The 21,895-nt window shown below is 41.1% G+C and overlaps 1 protein-coding gene across 3 annotated transcripts in view; it reads right to left on the reverse strand.

Moving 5' to 3' along the window:
• NFATC1 (nuclear factor of activated T cells 1) overlaps positions 1-21,895 on the reverse strand; it is a 199,392-nt gene that overhangs the window by 83,466 nt on the left and 94,031 nt on the right. The gene's annotated exons all lie outside the window — the stretch shown is intronic.

A 21,895-nucleotide genomic window follows, 5' to 3' on the forward strand; every position in this document is an offset into this window, starting at 1 on the left:
TAAATGGCATTTGATTTCTATCATCTTTAAGTATACAATATTGCACATCTTTGTCACATTTTAAGTTGCTTATATATTTGCAAATTCCTCTTTGTACCATGTATCAAGCTTTGCGCCTGTCTCCTCCAGAGATACAACATTTGTTCCTTTACATATCCTAGCAAAATATCCACATTTGTTTTAAGTGCTGGGCAGCTTTTACTGTAAGGTTTGCTCCCACAATTTGTGCAGCTGTGTGCTGTCACCGTGTGGCTTTGCCCCTTGAATTGATCTCACCTCTGATTATTTCATACATTTACCATACATTGTCCAACACTACAATCTACTGCTTGAGTTGCACCTTCTAGCATTTTGCTGTTGGCTTCTGATGCTTAAAATGCCTTCTTCTGAGAGATGGCCTTCAACTCCTTATGTTCAGTGATACATGATTCTAATAATTTTGACTGTATTTTAAACATGTAGCCCTGGGCAGTCATTATTCTCTTGACTCATCTGACATAAAACAGAATGTACTGTATATTAGGCAGGTGTTGTGAAGTTAAGTTTGCCAAGTAATCTGTTTTTTCATGTAATCAATTTCTCAGTCTGTTGCAGGCAGCTCTCCACGACCACACCATGGGGCTGGATGATTAATCAAATCTTGGAGACAGATAAAGTTGGAGAAGTTGCTCATATCAACCAATCAGCTTCTGTCATTTTTCTAGAACAGCCTGTAAAAGGACAGCTTGAAGCTGATTGGTTGGTCATTTATTTTTGTTCACTTTATCTCTCTCTGAGATTTGATAACGCTCACCCTATGACCTGGACATATGCTGCCTTTTAACTTTCATTCCATTAGTTTCTGTCAGGACCCACAAGTATTAGCTGCAGCATATATGACCATCTTGCCCAGTTCTCTGAGAAGTATCCTGTGTCTAGGTCCAGTGGAGTAATGATGTATTTCCCATTTGTAAACCATACTTGCTTACTCTCCCAGAACCTGCAGGAGACTTACAATTTTTCAGGACAGCCCCTGGGCTCCCAGAAGAGTAGGTGGTCACCCCACATCCTTCCCACTTCCTAGTAAAGTGGGCAGGATGGGGAGGATAATACCGGGATTCACAGTCTGTGGGGAGGGACAAAAAATTATGTGATTTTATGATAATCACATAATTTTATCCCTGTCCCCTTTCAATAGAGCCGCTGTTCTCTGCATTTTACCATGGGACATAATGACGCAAATAGTCTTGCCCTGCCCTCACACTGGTCACCTACATCTCTTCTTCAGGCTTCTCCAGGAGAGGAGTTTCATAAAGTGGGCAAGTATATTAAGTTATTAACATGATTTTTTGTGATAATTCCACTTCTAATTCAATGTATTCTTTTAGGAGCATTAACAGACCTAAAAGGTACACATCAGAACAACATGTATCCCAACCAACCCGACGCCCGATGGAAGGGTATATCAGGCGACCATACGCACAGCACGATCCAGTGTACAACTGTGCGATATACCCTGCCTTCCCGCATTCACCTGAATGACGTAATCAGCGTGGTCGGACCATCTGATATGCAGCACATTAGATGAAATTACCCCGCTGACGATGCGCACATGAACGTGTGATTGAGCATACAACATTATGCAATGTGGACGATATGTCATTCCAATTTGCCTGAAAACAACATATCGTCCAATATATTGCCTAATGTGTACCCAGCCTTAGGCTATCTGTTCATAGTTGTCATATATGATATATTCATAACATATCAACTACTGGCAAATATTCTATAACTGCATTACACCAAGCTAAGGGTCAGGGGCATTTCTAGAAGGAGGGGGCCCGTGTGCAGTCTCCGTCATGGGCCCCCTCTTATCCGTCCGGCAGCACAGAGCGGTGGCCATTTTCCCTGTACTGCAAATGCGCAAACGACGGGAAAATGGCCACGGCGGCCATTTTCCAGCCATTTTTTACAGGGCAGACACCGGCGCCGATGTTGGACTCTGGATAGGTAAGTTATAATATGGATGCAGGGTCCCCCCCCTGGACCTAGGGGCCCGTGTGCACCACACACCCTGCACTCATTACAAATACGCTAAGGGTGTCCTAGAATGCTTAGGTTAGGCTACAGATGTGAAACGTAGGTAGTGAACTACATACATATCTATTACAACGGCCATGTTTCTTAGAGTTCTCTCAGTTGCAAAATGCATTAAATGGGATAAACTTTAGTCACAGCAAACTGTTCAGCTGGGGCAGCCAACAAATGAGGGTGTGGGCCTGAAATGTCAAAGTATAAAGAACCTATTCAGAAAGCTTCCCCCTACTCAGGAATCCAGGCTCAATGTTTTGGGCTAATGTAAAAGTTATAGAAGGAAAAAAAACATGTGAAAGTTACTTGAGTTCAGAAACAGAGCCAAACAAATGGGTGCAGGTGTTGCCTCTTTATTGAGACCAGCTTAAAATATGAATAGTTTTTAAGCAGTATTTCATCAGGTAAGCTTTGTACGGCATTATTGCTGGTGGTAGAACATATCAAGCATCATGGAATTAAATCTTGAAGTTCTTTGAAATAAAAGCCTGCCCATTAAATAATAATTATAATAGTAAGTACAAAAGGTTTAACTCATTTGGAGGTTTGTGTGCAACCTTAGCAGTAACCAATGAAAACATGTAAGTTTTGCTGCATGCATGAACAGATATCCATTTTAAAAACACAGGGCCGTATGTATGTAAGGGATCCATGCTACACAGAGTAACACAGGATCCTATGGGCTGCAGCCTTATATTTTATATTGAAAATGTAATGATTCTTTACGTTGTCTTTCTGAAATAGAATTTGGTTACGTTATATGAAAGAATAATTAGAGTAGCAGTTATGGTTTATTCTTCCTTCCTCTTTGCTTCAGTCATATAACACATGTAGTCTCAACATGGCGATCAATCTCTTTTATCTAGCATGACTGAGAAGCTGGTTGGTCAATGACCACAATTCACAACATATGGACAGTCAGTGCAGTGCTGCAGAGTAATGACTGCAGTGCAAATTATTCTACCATGTGTAAAGTGAAATATGACATGGATGTAGTCAAAACAACCACATCTGCCCTTGCATTGGCTGCCATTGAGACGAGAATTTCATCATTAATTTGTATTGTTCACTGCAATATACAGTTCATAAGTTAAACCTTATGTAAAACAGTCACTTTCCAAATCTGAGTATACCAACCTACAATACTGTATCACACACACACTGGGTTCGCACACAAAATATTTGTGGGATATCTCCCCCCCAAAAAACAAATAAATAATAATACTGATACTAATGGGGGGGGGGTACCTGCAAATATTAAGTACGATCTGAAGGTATCTACAGGGGACCGCAACAGATATCCTCTGCAGTCCCTTGTTTTCAATTGTAAAAGCCATTGCCAGATTACTAAGGGAGCCGCTTAAGCATTCCAGAGCTTGGCATTCCAGAGTTCTGGGAGGGGGCAGCCAGGTCGGCATAGCAGGGGGCATTGAGCAGCATGGGAGGCGTGGTCGGGGACATCACCCAGCAATAGGGATGAATGGGGGTTTGACCAGGTGATTGTGTCATCGTGGTCCGCCCCCTCTACACAATGCCGATATTACTGGCACTCTGAAGCAGGGGGTGAGCCCATGATGATGCGATGCAGTGCATATCACGTCATCTGCCTCCCCCCGCTGCAGGGGTGTGTGTGGGGGAGTGGTCTGAGGCCAGGAGACTTGTCCGCTTTTCCAGGCAGCTGGGAGCGCCACCAAGTTTTCGGGAGCCTCACGGCAATCCAGGAGGGTAGGCAAGTATGATTTACTGGTCTTGCAAGCAGGCAGGAGGTGGTCGTGATGTTGATCCGATCCTGTATCAATGGTCTGAGGTGCTGCCTGGAAGGGTCTTTTGCCTTTAGACAGCTCCTGCTCCTGCAGCTGCTGTGTGCATAAATGTACAACTCTTAGATCCACAGTCCAACATGTTGGATGAGGAGCACTCTGTGCTGTCTCCATCCATTAGTCAGAGCCGGCGGTCTCTAGCATCTGGCGCGGCTGTGTCAGGTAGTCTGACCTCCAACATGCGCTACTACGCACACGTGGCTCGTCAGTGCTTCTTTCTTCTCAATGTCCATAATAGACAAACGTGCCCCGAGACTCTCCCCACTGTTATAGCCATACACACAGTATACTAGACAGCCCTATCGGGCCCCTAATAATGAATGGGCCTGTTACTTATACCATGCGTAAACTAGTGTTTCTGCTTGTGTAAAGGGCCCCTATATAAAGTGCATTGTATAGAAACTGTACCAATTAATACTTTAGGCTTTTGGAGTTCCAGACAAAGGGCCTGATTCAGAACCGCTCGTAAGCGGCCGCTCGTTCCCTCCGAGCGATGTTTGCCCAACTGCGCATGCGTACGGATCGTTATACGCATGCACGAACCAGTCAGTGCGGTCGAAATTCATGTGCTCGCAAAATAGCGACTGCCTGATATTTTGAGTGACAGAATGAAGCGTATGTGGGTGGTAACAGGGGAAGGTGCTTGAAAACAGGGAGTGGAGATCCGAACGCAGGCGTGCTTAAAGGTCAAAACGGGTGTTTTATGGGAGTGCATAATTAAAACAGCAGCGTCATTGACCACATCACTGGGTTATTTTATAGCCAGAACTGCTCGCAAGATTGTGGTAGCAAAAACCAACCACAAGAATAGCGAGCAGTTCATACGCTGGTCGATGTACTCGATTAATCCAATAAATAGCGGACATGACGTAGGATGCGAGCGGCCAGGGGGCGTATTTATCCAAAAAACGACCGCAAGTTTTGTTCGCTCGTTCAGACCTAGAGGCGTGAACAGACCGCAAAGAGCGAACGGTTCATTTGAATAGCCACCCCTATTTTCTGGACGAGCGAGCGCTAATTGCATCTGGCTCTGAATCAGGCCCAGATTTAGATATTTGCCACTATAATTTAAATAATGTTATGGGAAAGGTCCTATCACCTCTTTGGACATGGAAAAGGAAGCAAGAGGGGACAGAGGAAAAAATGGCTAAAAAAAGACCCATGTCTATAAGAGAAATATGGAATCCTATACATACTGCAGCTTGTTATACCTCTTATATCACTCACAATGTACAATGTGGTCATTTGCTGTCCAATTACTATCTTAGCACTTGTAAAGGATACAAGCACCATATACTAGCCATTTAAATAAATAAACCAATATATTTACATATCCGTAACCACTACTTTTTATCTGACAAAAGGTACCAACACTCGCCAGAAGTGAAAGTTCATGCCAGGCGGCCAAATAGACTGTAGTGAGTATACCCCCCTCCTCCAGGTGGCCCTGACTTGTGCATGCGCCAACATCTGCGCAGTAGCACAGCAGGGGGGGCAAAGAAGGAAGTAATGTGAGATAATGTGCCAGTAATCATGCCAGTTGTGGATAATCTCCAGCTGGGTTGGGTATGGGATGCCGGCGCTCGGGATCCTGGCGGTTAGAATCCCAACGTCGGTGTCCTGACAGTGTCACAAACCGAACAGAAGAAGGTAGGTATAATCTCCTTCCCCTACCCCTAACCCTCCCTCCCCACAGCCTGAACCTAACCCTTTCCCCCTGTGTCTAAACCTAACCCTCCCCCCTAGTGCCTAAAGCTAACCCTCCCCCCTAGTGCCTAACCTAACCCTCCCCCTAGTGCCTAACCCTAACCCCAATACTTACTGTCAGGATGCCAGGATTTTGGTGCCGGCATTCTGAGAGCTGGCATCCCGACAGCCGGGATAATAACTACATCCTCTCCAACTACTTCCCCCCATTTCTTTTCAGCCTCATCTCCCCTTGTGTCTCTCCAACTTTTGTCCTACAACGTCTCACCAGCCCCCCCAGTGTCTCCCAGCTCCAGCCAGCCCTCTTATGTCTCTTTAGCTCCAGCCTGCACTGCAGTGTCTCTCCAGCTTCTGCATCTCCTCTGCCTTTCATGACGCCACATGTGCTGCATCGCAAAGCTTCAGGCACCACAGTTTGTGCAATAAAGTTTTTTTTCTTTATTGCAACTCACAATAAACAAAAAAAAAAACTTTATTGCACCAGCCGGTGTCTGAAGACAAGAGAAAGTGGCACTCTGGACCCCACAGATAGATCCATCTATGCTGCCGATGCAGTGATTAGCAGGGTACAAGCAGCGGTTATAGATGGATCTGTGTGCCCCTGGTTGCTGTGCTTGTTTCTCGGTGCCCCCCTGATCTGTGTACCACTGTTGCTGTGCCTGTTTCTCGGTGCCCCCCTGACAGCTGGCGGCAGAACCAATGCCTCCATTGCCTCCGGAAGTTCTGTCACTGATACTCACTTAAAATGTTGTGGGCAGCTAAGTGTCTCCCCTTGTCTTTCAATAAACAAAAATAGAGGAGCCTGATGATACAAGTTACAGACAGTAGTGTTAAAACATACCACCTATGATTTTAGAAGAACTTCCTGCTTACGGTAAAAGCATCAGAAACGAAGCATCGTCTGTAACCATATCATTTCATAGTTCTGCCATGAAATTATATGAGGGAGGGAAATTAACACTTAAAAATAAATGAATGGTACATTACTTTCTAGTGTTGATTTTGTCCTGTAATTTACTTTTGTTTGGACTGAAGGCTTAAACTGTCCATGCATACAGCAATGTCTGAAACAATAAATGGAAAAGTCACCTAAAATCACTGATTGTGAATCCAAAATGATTGTCATGTCCAGGAATCAGGGTCGGATCGGCTTAAACACTGGGGACGTAATCATGTTGTTCTGTACAGTGTCACACTGGGACATGACACGTCCCTTGTGGGCATGTTCAACATTTCTGAAGTGCTAGGCCTACCCCAAGCCCTTCTCACATCTCCAACAAGTACAATTGCATTGCCATATGCACCAACATAACGCTCAACATTTCCTGCAGTTGGAACAGAAGTTTAAATTGGGACAGTTGGGAGCTATTGAAATGCACAATATGGTTCATTGCAATTTTATGACAATTTTATGACACATCTACTACCTCATTAATACATGTGGCACATGAATGCACTTTGAATCCTACTGGAAAAAAGTGCTATATAAAATGATAGTAACCTGGTCGATATCGACCATACGTGCCCGCACATCGCAGGTCGTTGGTGGCCGAAAAATGCACGACATGAACGATAACGATAAGATCGATATCGTTCATATCATCTATTTTAATTGTACCGTGTGTACGCACCATTAAGCCGCGTATCCACTACGCGATGTTACTGAACGATTGCATGATTATGATCATACTCAGTAATCATGCACAAATCATGCACTATTATGTCGGAAATGACCAGCGACCAACGACCCGCTGGTAGTTTCCGACATAGATTATCTACTGAACATGCTGGTTAATCAGCTGATAACGACAGATTGCCCATGTTCAGAGATGAGTGATGTGCCTACACTGATTGATCAATCGTTCAGTGTAGACACTGCAGGGAGGAGGGGAACGACGGTACGATTACAATGTTGTAATCATACTGTCGTGCCGGTATCTGCTAGTGGATACGCGGCTTACAGTATTATAAGAGCATTAGATCAGCAAGACATTTAAGCATTTGATCTGCTCCTCAAACACAGACCAGCTCATGCAGTAGGTGTCTAGAAATATCTTCTGGGATTTCAATACATTGCATCAGTTGTTCCGATCTCACCTTAACTGAACAAAATAGAGTTTGCACCACAAACACAGCACTTTCAGAAAAAAGAGCATTCTAATATATCTGTTTAAAAAGCAGATATTATCCGTTTGTGTATAGGGTTTATTTTCACTTCATTTTTCTGCAAATGTTGAACAAAACATATAGGGAAAAGTTATTCTATATGCAGTTACCTTAATCTCCCCCCCCCTCCCACCACCCCTCTTTTTTTCTGGCTTCTTTATATCTGTTAACATTAATGAGAGTTACAATGCTGAATGCCAATGCCCCCTTGAAGATAAAAATGAAATGAACTTGAGCGGAATACTCAAGATGCATATAGTTTTGGTATAATGACCTCTCAATAACCAGAAACGATAATAGTACAGGAGCAGGCCATTAAATCAGTGTCCCTTGCTTGGTCTCAGTTGTGTGTTCTATCACAAAGTTTACTTCTACTTATTACTTGTGCTGCAATATTTATATACAGTTATGTTGTGGTCATTGGACATATTTGAAAATAACCTGTGGCAGTCTTTTTATAGCTTCTGTTCCTCCCACTGACAAATGAGTTAGCCTGACAGGACAGTGGGTGCAGGTGTGGTCAGAGCCCTACATGTCCACTGACTGGCTTTGGGCTTGAAAGAGCACTTGTTTTAATCGGTTACTGAACACTCTAAAGAGATAAATTTAGGTTTCAGGAAGGAAGCTGAGTGGGCGAAGTGACGACAAAGATCTGTATTTGGTACTGCTCACCATTTTCGAAAAAGTGTATTTCGCTTTTCAATACAAACATTCAACGACAACTGATATACCATTCGTTACATATTTGCTGTGTTTGTTTTTGAAAATGCAAAATAAAAAAACATTGTAGGCAACATATTAAGGCAGTGTTACTTAATTCTGATAAATAACCACAAAGCCAGGAAAATGAATATGTGTGTGTATATATATATATATATATATATATATATACATATATATATACTATATATATATATATATCTCTATATATCTTTCACAGCGATTAGCCACCACTCACCATACCAGTAAAATAGGGCCTCGGTGCTCAACCAAAACACAGCGCTTACACAATCCACGGGGGTGGCACTCCAGGACTTTAAAGTAGGCAAATACACAGGCTAATTACGGCTACGTTTCGGTTTATTCAACAAACCTTCATCAGGCAAAAAAAGAACATGCAAACCCCATTACCTTAAATAACCCAAATGTGCAAATGATCTCAGGCTGACGCTGGAGCTGCACGCTGCCAGCGCTGCTCCTAGTGATATCGGACGCACAGTGGCACTGACATCAGCGGGGCACACAGCCGACCCATGGCAACATCGTACACAACCACGGCGTAACCATGGAAGCGGCTGCTAAGCGGTGCACAGCAGCACCGCTATGAACTAACAGCACATACATGCATGAGCAAAAACATAAGTGGTGAACAAATCATAACAAATAACCAGCAAAAAAGACTTGATTAAATTCAAACGTAACAAATTAGAAATTGTTAACAATAACTAACGTGAACATAGAGTGTACAGCTGGGCTTCCAGTTCATCTAATAAACCACAGCTTAGACGCAGGTGGTGAGACAAACATAACACATTCGATACGGACACTTCTACAGGCTCTGGGTCATCGGCCAGTGAAGCAGAATGTGTAAGGGGAGCAACTGGTATCTCTCAGAAACCCCCTTTAGGGATTATTACCCACGCACAGCAGGATACCCCAAAAGAAAAAGAACAAGGAGGGGCCACCAGTGGAAGAGGCAAGAGGGGTGGAAGAGGCAAGAAAACGTGGTTTTCAATCTGTCATCCAGACCCCTGTCTACACATGAATTGAAAGTCCTCAATAAGGGGCTGAGCTTTGTGCCCACGGCACACTTTGATGGATTTCAGTGGATGGTAGACAGTACATGGCTTAACCATCAGCTATGTTTGACAGAGCACTTCGGTGATACACAGTCTTATGTACAGTATGAAGGACCCCCCTCGATATAACCTCCCTCCTCCTTCAACCACGTCTCCAGCAATGCTTCCATTAAATGCTTCACGAGGCCACTTGAGAATTCTGTAGTGAACCAACGTAAACGCTGTAAAGGCCCGCACCCCAATCTCTCTAAAGATGAAAGAGATGCCCTGTGTAACCTGAGAAATTACATGGATATTGTCATCAGGCAGGCAGACAAAGGAGGCGGCATAGTTGTACAGGATTTATCAATGTACAAATAGGAGATCTACTCCCAACTAGCTGATTCCCAAGTATACAAACCTTTGCCATCAGATCCCACTTTGAGTTTTAAGAAAGAAATAGATGGAATTTTGGACTTAGCGGTACAAGACAACAGCCTTTCATCTTCTCTAGCTAAATAATTACAGGAAGATCACCTCAGAGTACCAATTTTTTACACTGTCCCGAAAATCCACAAGCGGTTGGGAAAACCCCTGGGACGCTCGATCATTTCAGCTAGGAGCTCTTTGTATTCCAAAATCTCCTAAATATTTGGACTTCTTTCAGCCTCTTGTGGAGGCTGAACCTACCTTCCTTAAGGATACAACTGACATTTTGAAGAAACTTCGGTGTGTATCCCCAGTTCCAATCAGCAGCTTCTTGTGCACCCTAGATGTGTCTAGCCTTTATACCAAACATACCCCATGAAGCAGGACTTGAGGCATTATGCCGCTTTGTCTCCAACAATGGTTTGTATCAAGGCCCAGATATTTCACTATTTATTCGTCTCCTTGAACTAACCCTCAAAAGAAATTATTTTCTTTTTGATGACAGATTTTTTTTCTTCAATTGTTGGGTAGTGCAATGGGGTCATGCGTGGCACCCTCCTTTGCCAACATCTTTATGTTTCAAACTGAGAGAAACCTGTTCTTTGAGGACCACACTATTGCACAGCATATCTATTTTTATACCAGCTACATCGACGACCTGTTCATTATATGGACAGGGTCTGAGGAGTAATTCAAAGAATCTATGAAACGTATTAATCCAAAGAGCCTTTTATCAAATTTATATGGGACATAAATCCATTACAAATCCATTGACTTGATGTGCTGGTCACCAAATCTGAATCTACTTTGAATACTACCATTTACAAAAAAACGACCATCAGGAATATGCTCCTTAGGACAGAGAGCAATCATCCCCGATTTCTGAAACAGGGGCTACCTTTTCCTCAACATCTGAGGGTCCACAGAATAACAGATGATCCCGATGTGGCTCTTAAAGAGGTGGACCTGATGATACAACAGTTTGTTGACCGTGGTTACCATTATAAAGATCTGGTAGAGATCAAATTCAGAGTGCTAATGATACCTAGGGAGGACACCCTGATAAGCAAGCAGAAGATCGTGAGCTGCAAAAGACTCCCTTGGGAGAATCAGTTGAATTCCCTTAGTAACGGCATTAGTAAATCTGCCAAGAGTCCCTGGCACATTGTAGCGGAGGACCCTGCACTCCCAGCTTTGAGAGGGACATCCCTCATGCCTTGTTACAAAAGGCATAAAAACATTAAAGACCAGGTTGTCAAAAACAACATCTCAGGCCTGGATGTGAATCCACCGAGCCATTTTTTAAGCAAAAATCTGGGGTGTTATAGGTGTATCAATTGTACTACCTGTAACTATTTGGAGGCTGGCAGTTCATTTGCCCATCCCCATTCTGGCAAACGGTACCAGATAAGACATGTTCTATCTTGTACTTCCAAGTACATAATTTATATAATCAGATACCCATGTGAGTTATTGTATGTAGGTAAGACCACACGCCAATTCTGAGAAAGGATAGCTCTGCATCTTTTGGCCATCAGAGCGGCGCTTGATGGTAAGGACAAGGACCAACCGGTGGCTCGCAATTTTAAGGAACAACAACATAAATTGGCTACCTTGAAGTATAAAATCATTGATTGTGTTACTCTCTCACGGGGGGGGATAGGGCTAAAGCCCTTCTGCGTCTAGAAGCCAGGTGGATACATAGACTAAATACGGTGACTCCTTTTTGGCCTCAATGAGTCACTTTCCCTTAGCTGCTGTTTGTGATCATTACGTCTGTGCGATATATTTCTAGTAGTAGAGCACGGCTTGCTTAGGTAGTTAAGACATTAAACACACGCTATTACTCTTTGGAAGATTTTTTTGGTATACACATATTCACTGTGGCATGTTTCCTTAGATTTAACATTATTACTTGTGCTCTCTTGTAGATTATTCCACCTGGAGTCATAGATTTTAACCCACATAGAGCCGTATTCAATTGAGCGGACCCGCAATACTTTTCCGCCTCTCGGACTTTTCGCCTACGTCGCATGTTTTGGAGGCGAAAAGTATCGCGCGCGTGCCCACGTATCCCCGTATTCAATTTGAAAGTACGCAAAACCGGGACCCAGCGAAACTTAAACAAGCGGAAAGTCTTGTCAGATTTGGGGAAATCAGCCTGACACCCCCCCAAAAGATGCTCTGACATGGGGGTTAGATAGGGTTACCTCCGATTTGGCTTGCTGAAGGTATTTGGTGTTTTTAAACGGGCTCAGTAGTTACTAAATACCGTTGCTCAGTAGTTACTAAATACCGTTTTTTTTATAAGTGGTGCAGAATAGTACTCAGGAGGTTTTTTTTGCAGAAAATAACTTATCCCAGCAAATTTGGGATACTTGAAAATGGGGGCCAGCATAATTTAAAGTTGCTAAAGTTAAGTTTAAAAAATCGTGAAAAATCCACCTGCCTCAAGCCCCTGCAATGAAAAAAACAAATGGGGCATAGGGCCTGATTCAGACCCACTCGCGAGCGGCTGTCCGCTCGCAAGTGGGTCGATGTTATGGACTGAGCATGCGCACGACGGAGGGAGCTCCGTCGTGCGCATGCGCCAGACGCGACGAGCGAAGGAAGGTCTATCGCTCGTTGTGTCTGATCAAAGGGGGCATGCTGTCGATGTTGATTGACAGCACGCCCCTTTTGGTAGGCGTGCCGGGGGCGTGCCTCCCTGATGGGGGTGTTCCCACGGGAACGCCTCCCGTCAGAAGCCGGCACACTGACATCACTAGTGATGTCAGTGGGAGTGATTTTGGCTCTGATAGAGACAAAATCACTCCGGAGCTTGCGGTTGAAAACCTCAACCGCAGGCTCCGGCTCGCAGTTTCGATGGTCGCGATGGTCACGACCATCGCGGCCATCAAAATGCACGCTCGTATAGCCTGTGGGTGGTGACCCACAGCTATACGAGCGTCCAGAAGGACGCTCCATTTTCATGGAGGCCGGCCCTCATTCAGAGCGTGCGCTCTGCTCAGAGCGTACGGCTCTGAATGAGGGCCATAGTTCGCTAGAATTTAACTTTGTCCCCCAACATTTTTCTTTTTTGCTCCCAAAATGAAAGTTATTTTTTGGGGTGTTCTTAAGTGATTTTTTTTTATTTTTTGACGTAGTTTACCTTTGGGGGACTGTCTGAAGGCTGCACGGGGGTTCCCACAACGTTGCACCCCAAAACCCCAATTCTGCACTTCTTTCCGCCTGCTATTTATAGGCGAAACTTTTCCGCCTATTACATTGCACTTTCAAATGGAATACGGCAATACTTTTCTGCCTGGCGAAATGATGTCATCGGTGAAACTTTTTCGCCGATTCCGGCTTTTTGCCACAAATTGAATACGGGCCATAGGAGGGTAAGTCCTGTGGCGTTTCGCTTGATTGTGTTAAATGTAACTTTTTGTTTCATTCACCTGCTGTGCATATTCAATCAGCCCTTGTATTTTGGAGCCAAATCCACCTGTTCCTAGTTTGCTATTGTTCCTCTTGTATATATTTATGCATATTTATACCTCTTCACTCCTCTTATGGTGCATACACAGGGGACGATCGACAACAATAATGATATCGCCGAACAATGTCCCTGCACCTTCCAGGAGTGCTGGATGATCGATATCACTCATCCAGCACACCACCAACGACGGGCCAGCGACCCGCGATCAACGATCGTGGGTCCCTATGTAACCTGTTCGATATTGACCACGTCCATACGTGCCCGCGCATCACTGGTCGTCTGTGGGTTGGAAGGTACCAAAAAATGCACGATATGAACGATAACTATATGATCGTTATCGTTATAGTTTATATCATGTATTTTTATCGTACCATGTGTATGCACCATAAGAAATATATCATACATAGATAGTAACTCAGGTACAATACCCATGAAAGTCTTCAAGAGAGTCAACTATTCCTTATGAAAACCCATCCACATGAGGATTCCCCCCAGCACCCCTAGCAATGAATAAATAGCACAGTGATGTTGGACAAAAATGGCCACAGCTTTTACTGTGCTGGAGGTGTATATCAGGGAAAGCATTGCCACAGGGCACAGATGCTGTGCCCAAACTACATACCACACAATGCTAATATCTATTGGTCAAAAATGAGAGGTCAATGCCCCACCAGAAGGTGAAGCATTCAGGTCTGTTGTAAAGCCAGGTCCTGGACATCCCTCCCAATATTCATTGGTTTGTGGTATCTACCTGCCTTCCATATTTTCCCAACCCTAGCAAATTATAGTGGATCGACCTGGTGCTAGGTCTTTTTTGCTGGACTGGTGTCAGTGACTAATTTAGACTATTTTGGAACTTTCTTTGAAGATGGTGCTTGATCGTTTATAGATATTTCCACCCTCTGTATTTGGCATTATCTTTTCCTTAATAGCATCATTACTCAGTTTACAAATAATTAAAATATTTATAAGGAAGTGTAGAAAAACTAATACAAACTGCATGGACTACCAACGCCAACGTCATTAATAAGTGCCTAAGTAATGCACTAACGATTATTACTTTCAAAAATATCAATGGACAATTGACAAATGGGATATTCATACAGATAAAGAGTAGCTAGTCAAAAGGCAGGTAATATCTCTAGCTGACCTTCCCAAGCTGTATGACACAGAGTAGTATTACAAATACAAAACCTCTCTGCCAAACAATTATTAGTCATTGGCTGAACGTCATATATAAGAAGTTAATCACTTTGATTCAAGCCATAATTTAACGCTACACTGACCATTGTGTGTGTCTGAAGATAAAAAGTGTATTTGTATGTATGAGATAGATAGATAGATAGATAGATAGATAGATAGATAGATAGATAGATAGATAGATAGATAGATAGATAGATAGATTGGATATAGTGGGTTACATTCATCTGTTGTTAGTAAAAGTATATGTAACATGCCAAACCCCACAAGTTTTTTTTACTGTCTGCCTCTTTCTTCAGTGCTGTAGCTATGAATATAATAGACTCTGGTTGTAATATGTGGTGTAAATCTATTGATCATAGCTGTGTAATAACTGGCCAATAAATCTACACACTTTCCTTTTATAATCACGTCTAAACTGGCTTCCCTAGATCACTTGAGGTGACCTCATCTCCAATTAGGTTCTGTAATTTCAGCTGTCATGAAAAATGTCTTTAACACAGTCTTCTCTGTCTAGAGCAGCAGAGCTCGAAATAATAAGACTTACTAGTTTACTATAATTTGGCACCCATTATTTAAAGCCTAAGATTTCTTACATATACAGCTCGCTAAGTAAGCACATGGTAACTATTTGCTGGAGCGATTTAAAGGTTTTTTATAGTTGGTGAGATCAGACACATTTTTTTCCAGAACAACAGGGGTTAACAGTAGTCTCAGTGTGAGATCACATGCTTTATTAGTAAAGGCAGAGCATCTGGAATACCAAGCTAGAAGAAGCTAGCTCCATAACTATATATTATATATACATTATTTGTTCTCTGGGTTGGGTCCTGAGCTAGAGCTTTTGCCACAGGATTTTTTTTCTTTTCTTTTTGACTTGTTCTGACCCTGCTGGTGGGCTCAACATATAGAAGAACTGAATTTTTTCAAGTTTCATTATTTTGTAGTTATTTTAAATTAGCTTAATCTTAAACACTGCATTTTGTCTGTTTTCATGCTCATGGTGGCATGTACTTAGGGTTAAAATGCCCTAAAACCCCAGTAAAGTTGTGTTTTTGATAGTTTTATCGCATTCCCCATATGTACAAAGCACCAGAATGCATTGTTCCGATGGGTAACGCCACCGTTACCCTATAGAAGCCTATGGGTTTCTTATCAGGAAGCTCTTCATTTGGATCCCTCCCTTCACCCCCCGCGGCCTTCTACGCATGCGCAGAAGGACGGCAGAGGGACATCTGGATTTTAAACTCAGAAGTCCCTCTGACCGAAGCCATCGCAAAGGACAGCTCTTATCGGGAGAGCTGTCCTTTGCGATATTTTAGGTACATACCGCTATAATGAACCACGGTATGTACCAAAAGATAGACGGGTTGTATCGTATTGCGAATGCGATGCTTAGTACATCCCACCATCAGCAACAAACAGCCATTGTTACCCATTTTAAATCCTATACCTATTAGAGTCTGAAAGCACTGCAGACTGCAGTAAATGAAAAAATACCGTGACACAAAATTTGTCAGACCCAGTATGTATAATGAACGAGTAATTGAGGAGGTAGGACTGTCAATCACAGAAAATGAAGAGACAACACTTCACAGCCTATGTCAAATATAATGTGTGTACTATTTATAACACGGGCTGGAGATTTGAGAACAACTTCCCAATGTAATGAGTTTGTTTTAAGTTTAATTGTCAAATAGTCTATTATATTGCTAGAAATAATGACATATATACAGTGCTTTGTTTCTATGAAAAAAAGGAAATTGTACTCGACTAAAGTTAATATAAGATTTATTGTAGCTTCCACATTCTGGAAAAGTGTTCAGAAACGTATTTTAATTTATATATTATTTTTTATTAATTCACTGATTCCTTCCTATTTCTGGAACTAATTATAAAAAATAGAAATTATGCCAGAAGAAGGGTGCCTGTACCGTAGAGGACCATCAGAGAAAATATATAATATATAGATATATTACACACACACATACATATATATATACAGTATATGTATACACAGTGGATATTACAGTCTACACAACCTTATAGAATTTGTTGGTTTTCATTCCAACAAATTTTAAGTGAAGAGCAAATAAAGAAAAAAATTTAGGAACTGATTGGGGAATAAAAACTCTACAATACCCTTGTTGTATAAGTGTGCACATCCCTAAACTAACACTTTGGACTTTGCAATTATATCCCACAGTTCCCAGCAAAAACATTCAAGGTCCATCAAATTTCAAGGGGAGCACCTGTGCTCAGCCTTCTCTCAGTCATTCGGCTTTAAGTGAGATTAAGGTCTGGGCTCTGACTGGGCTATTTCAAGGCTCTGCTACCTATTCTAAAGCCTTTACTTGTGTGAGTTGTATGTGTGCTTTGGATCTGTATCTTTATATGACTAGAGCACCTGCCCCAGCTGAAGGGAACAATATGCTGACACCAACATCCTTTATAGTAGGTATGCAGTTTCTGGGAGATGAACTGTGTTTTTCTGTGCACCATACATATGTCTTATAATTAAGGCCAAATAGTTCAACCTTGGTCTCATCAGACTATAAGACATTTCACCACATGCAGGAAGTGATCAGTTTTTGTCAGATATCGCTGCAGCACCTTTAGTGTTGCCGTATAACTATTGATATCTTTCCTAAGGAGTTTTCACTTGGTCCATTCAACAACTTTGACGGATATCCTGATCTTGGCAATGTCCCTGTTCTGCCACATTTTGTCCACTCATTAATGATAGTATTCAGTGTTCCATGCTACTGTCCATGTAACGTCTTTTAAATTATTTTATATCCCTCTCCTGATTGGTACCTTTCATGAGATCTTATAGATGTTTTGAAAGCTGTTTGCTGTTTGATTATCCCAGGAAGATGCAACCAAGTAAGTTGCAAGGAAATTTTACAGGAACAGATGACTTTATTTGGAGTTAAACACAATCACTTTCATTGCTGGCAAGTCTGACCTAACCTTGTGGCTGATTTTCAATGTGACTGGTTAACTATGAACACAGTTACAGTCTCAATATGAAAGGGTATGCACACTTACGCAACCAGGGTATTGTAGGTTTTCTATTTCACTTCTATTTCCTAATATTGGTCTATTTTTCACTAGCATTTTGTTAGTTGCAAGGTCTCATTAAAGATGGAAAAAGATCTAACATGATAAGTTATCAGTGATGGGCAACAGGTCGGCTCTCCAAGTATTTCCTTGCAGGGTTCTCTGCAGCTACTTGGATGTGCACTAAGTCTTCCTTCACATTTGTTACAGGGGCCAACATTGAAATACTATAACAATCAAAAGGACCCCACTTAATTGCTTTAATAACGGATACAAAAAATACTGTCACTGTTCATCACTTTAGTACTTAAGATAGCTAGTATGAAGTCAAGATAAGTTATTGGGATCTGTCCATGTTAGTGAGTATATGAATATATATGGGGAATAACACACTAATTCACCAGTCAATCACTCATTTATTGGGTTGCACTGAAATGAGAGAAGATCCTAAATATAAATGAGAATACCCACTATCTGGCCACAGGACATGGTTAGTCAGGGACATATTACATTTCTTCCAAGCCACCTTTGCTGCAAGTCTTCTTCACGCAACCTCACACCACCAGCGAGCCCTGTGTCTTAAACAGCTACCAATTCCCATCTATATAAAACAATATAGTAATATAGTACACATGACCTAACCAACCCAAACGCCGAGTACCAGCAATAGTATCTAGGCATACACTTTTTAGTAAAAATGTTTTGACATTCAAAAATCATATTTGTGCTCAAATAGTAAACTGAAAACATCAAAGAAAACAAAAAGGAACCCTGAATTATTTATTAGTTGGCTCTCTATAAAATAAATACTGATTCTCATATGGTAGCTTGCATTGTTTGCCAAAAAGAATTGCAATGTTGTACACTATCTCAATAAACAAGAGCTGTTCACTCACAGCTACAACAACCAGTATAAAACCAACTTCTGACTTCAAGCCAGCTCCTTGATTTTCAAAATCATTTGAAAATAAAATTTTGAAAATAATGCCAGGAAGAAATCTTACACACATACTAATTTAGTGTTATGTCAAACAGAGACAGACACTGTATTTGTCTGAAAAAGAGCAATATGGAAAGGCAGACAATGTAGAAATGTAGAAAGTTGATGTATCGACATATAGTAAAACAAGTATATATTTCTTGTATATTTTCCAACACTTCATTTTCCAATCTCATTCATGTTCAGATGTTGAAAATGTAGCATGAATGGGGATGCACTCCTGGAGACCCCAGACAACAAAAGGACAGACAGATGCATCAGGGTAAGAAATCTACCATACCTTATAGTCTGTACAATAGTGTCTATACGAGTCCCTGACATTGCACTATTTTTATTGGTCTGAGGTGGAGTGATGTTATGGACAACATACAAAGTACAGTGAAACTTTTCTGATGCAGAATATCCATATCCTATAAGGGCAAGGCTATAGACTTACAAGAAGGGACATACTGTTTTGGGACAAGCTACATCCTGCTTTCAAGTGGACAGTAGACACCGTACAGTAGAGTGACTACCTTGAGTGAACATCAAATGCCCCACATTGGCTTTGTGGGCATTTTGGACATATTTGGACATATACCTGGTGACATATTGTAAGTCACAGCACGTGACATTGTTACCATCATTTATCACACACAGTATTGCACACACACACATACACACACACACACATACACATACACACACACACACACACACACACCCACACACACATATTGTTTGAAAGCTGGTTGGGCTCCTTTAATGATTAAGCCACTAGGGTTGATTCTAATTAGAATACCTACAGGGCACTTTTAGTTTTTAATTCACGAATGGGGCTGCACAGCATGTTGAACTTTCTCTAATTTTTCAAGAAAAGCAGAACTATAGCATCTTGCCTGCCTAGGCTTAAAAATGTGAAGTTAGGATGATAGAGCTAAAGGCATGAAAAGAAGATCAATTTACTATTAGGCATGTATATATCAGGAAATGTAAATAATTGAATGTAACTGAGGTTTGAATGAAGCAGCTAATTGATATGAATATGCTGGTCAGCAAAACATGCCTTCAGATTTAATCTGTCAGTTTGACTGGTAGGATCTTCTGGGTGAATTAAAAAAATGGAGAATTTTTTTAATTTTGGATCTGCATCTTGGGAACAGTGTGAAAACTAGGGATGTGCAGACTCGGCTTAGTTCGGATTTTGCCGCCAAATATCGAGTCTCAGAAAGAGGCAAAACGTCATCTTTCATGGACAAACATAATCTTTCTTGGACTTTTGTCCAGGAATGATGATGTTTGTCCATGAAAGATGACGTTTTGCCTCTTTCTAAGACCCGATTTTTGGCTGGAAAAATCCGAATTTGGTGGGAAAATCTGAACTAATCCGAGCCTGCACATACCTAGTGAAAACTATCTACTATTTTGGTAATCATATAGAAGTGCACTATATTACAAAATTAAAGATTTTGATCATGGCTATCAGAAAAATCATTATCCATAAATAAAACACTCAACATGACCAGCAACAGTAATAGTGGTTACAACCATATGCCTACAAATACTGTTGGGCATGTATTAAAATTCAGCTCTGCAGTACAGCATAGGATTACATGCAGCTATGTAATATATGCTATGCATTAGTACACTGCAATAAAAGGACAATCTTGTCCTAGAGCAGAATGTGACTGCTTCTGATGAATAGGTCAGAACTTGAGGCTTTCAATTTATATACATTATAGTTGTCAACTCTCCAGGTTTTAAATGTTTGGTCCTAGAAATGTTCCAATACTAACGAACTCTACATAAACATTACTCTGTATATTCAATGCAGTTCTCACCATCCATTCCTATGATGGTGTCGGCCTTATATGTTGATATGTACTGAAATGCAGTATTTAAACTGCTAAAAATTACATTATAAATAATGAAGTTCAATATACATGTCATTATAGAGAGACTGCAGTGCACCATGGTTCGACAAGCCTGAACCCTATGGCAAGTGCTTATATGCACCGTATAACCAGCAAAGTGCCACTGAAAATCATTTTAAATATATTGGCAAGTATGTACGTTGCAGGAAAGAATAGAGAAATCATATAGGTAATCATAATCACTCAACATAATCACTTAGGTGACACATAATCGCTTAAGTGACATGCCATGGAAATAATGTTTAATTATTATATGTATGAGAAATAAAAGACTAATTTAGGTAATGAATTCCTACAAAGATCACATTTTACAAACTCCCTTTGTCTCTACATATCTGCATCCTGAGTCTTTTGACTATACACAAGTCATTTACTGCAAACTGTTTATGAAATAGCCTGTTTATTTTAATTAAGCAAAAGTAATTTACAAACGTAATTCACAAATTAATTTTCATTTAACAAAATTCATGTTTAAAATTTAGGATGTACATAAACGTCTAAGTTTGTCATATTAGAAACTGTGTCAGTGCAGTTTGTCAATGTGATATATAATATTATAAGTAATCACTATAGGTAAAATAAGGGCTTCGGCAGAGATTTCCTATGGCACTGCAATCCCTTGCTGCAGCTTCTAGGCAAAATTATAAGTATTAAGTAGTGCAACCATTTTAATGCCCAGAATACAAAATACACTATTAATACAAACTCATAATTTAGTGTATACCTGACACCTATGTACAGTGGCCATAACCATTTTGCAAACTGGACCAATATCAATGAGAATGGTAATCATCAGCCAGCTGTACTCCATAAATATTGGTTCAGCCCGTAAAACCGCCTTCACCATTGCACGCTCGTAACAAGTACACTTTAGTTGTTGGTACACCTGTAAACAACTAATTCTACAGCTCAGCTATAGTGCCTTATCTCTACCAGCATGTCCATTTCATACACAAACATGTTATAAGACAAACACATAAAATATACAGTTTAAATGCAGTATTATGATTAGCAAACAATGCACTGTAATTAATTGCAAAGAAAAACACGTTTATTTCACATGTAAAAAAAAATCAAATGATCTTACAGAGATACATCAGTATTGATGTAAATAAAACAAAAATACATAAAAAGATTTCACAAGATTGAATCAAATATAAAATACACTGCATATTATATATAAGGGATTTCTGTGTGTATATTGCGTACAATACGCTGCACTGATTACAGTATTTATTCATCATATAGCACAGTTAGGAAATGTCTGT

Source organism: Taudactylus pleione, unplaced genomic scaffold, assembly GCF_031769625.1.
Source record: "Taudactylus pleione unplaced genomic scaffold, aTauple2 ptg000179l, whole genome shotgun sequence".
Classification (NCBI taxonomy): Eukaryota; Metazoa; Chordata; class Amphibia; order Anura; family Myobatrachidae; genus Taudactylus; species Taudactylus pleione.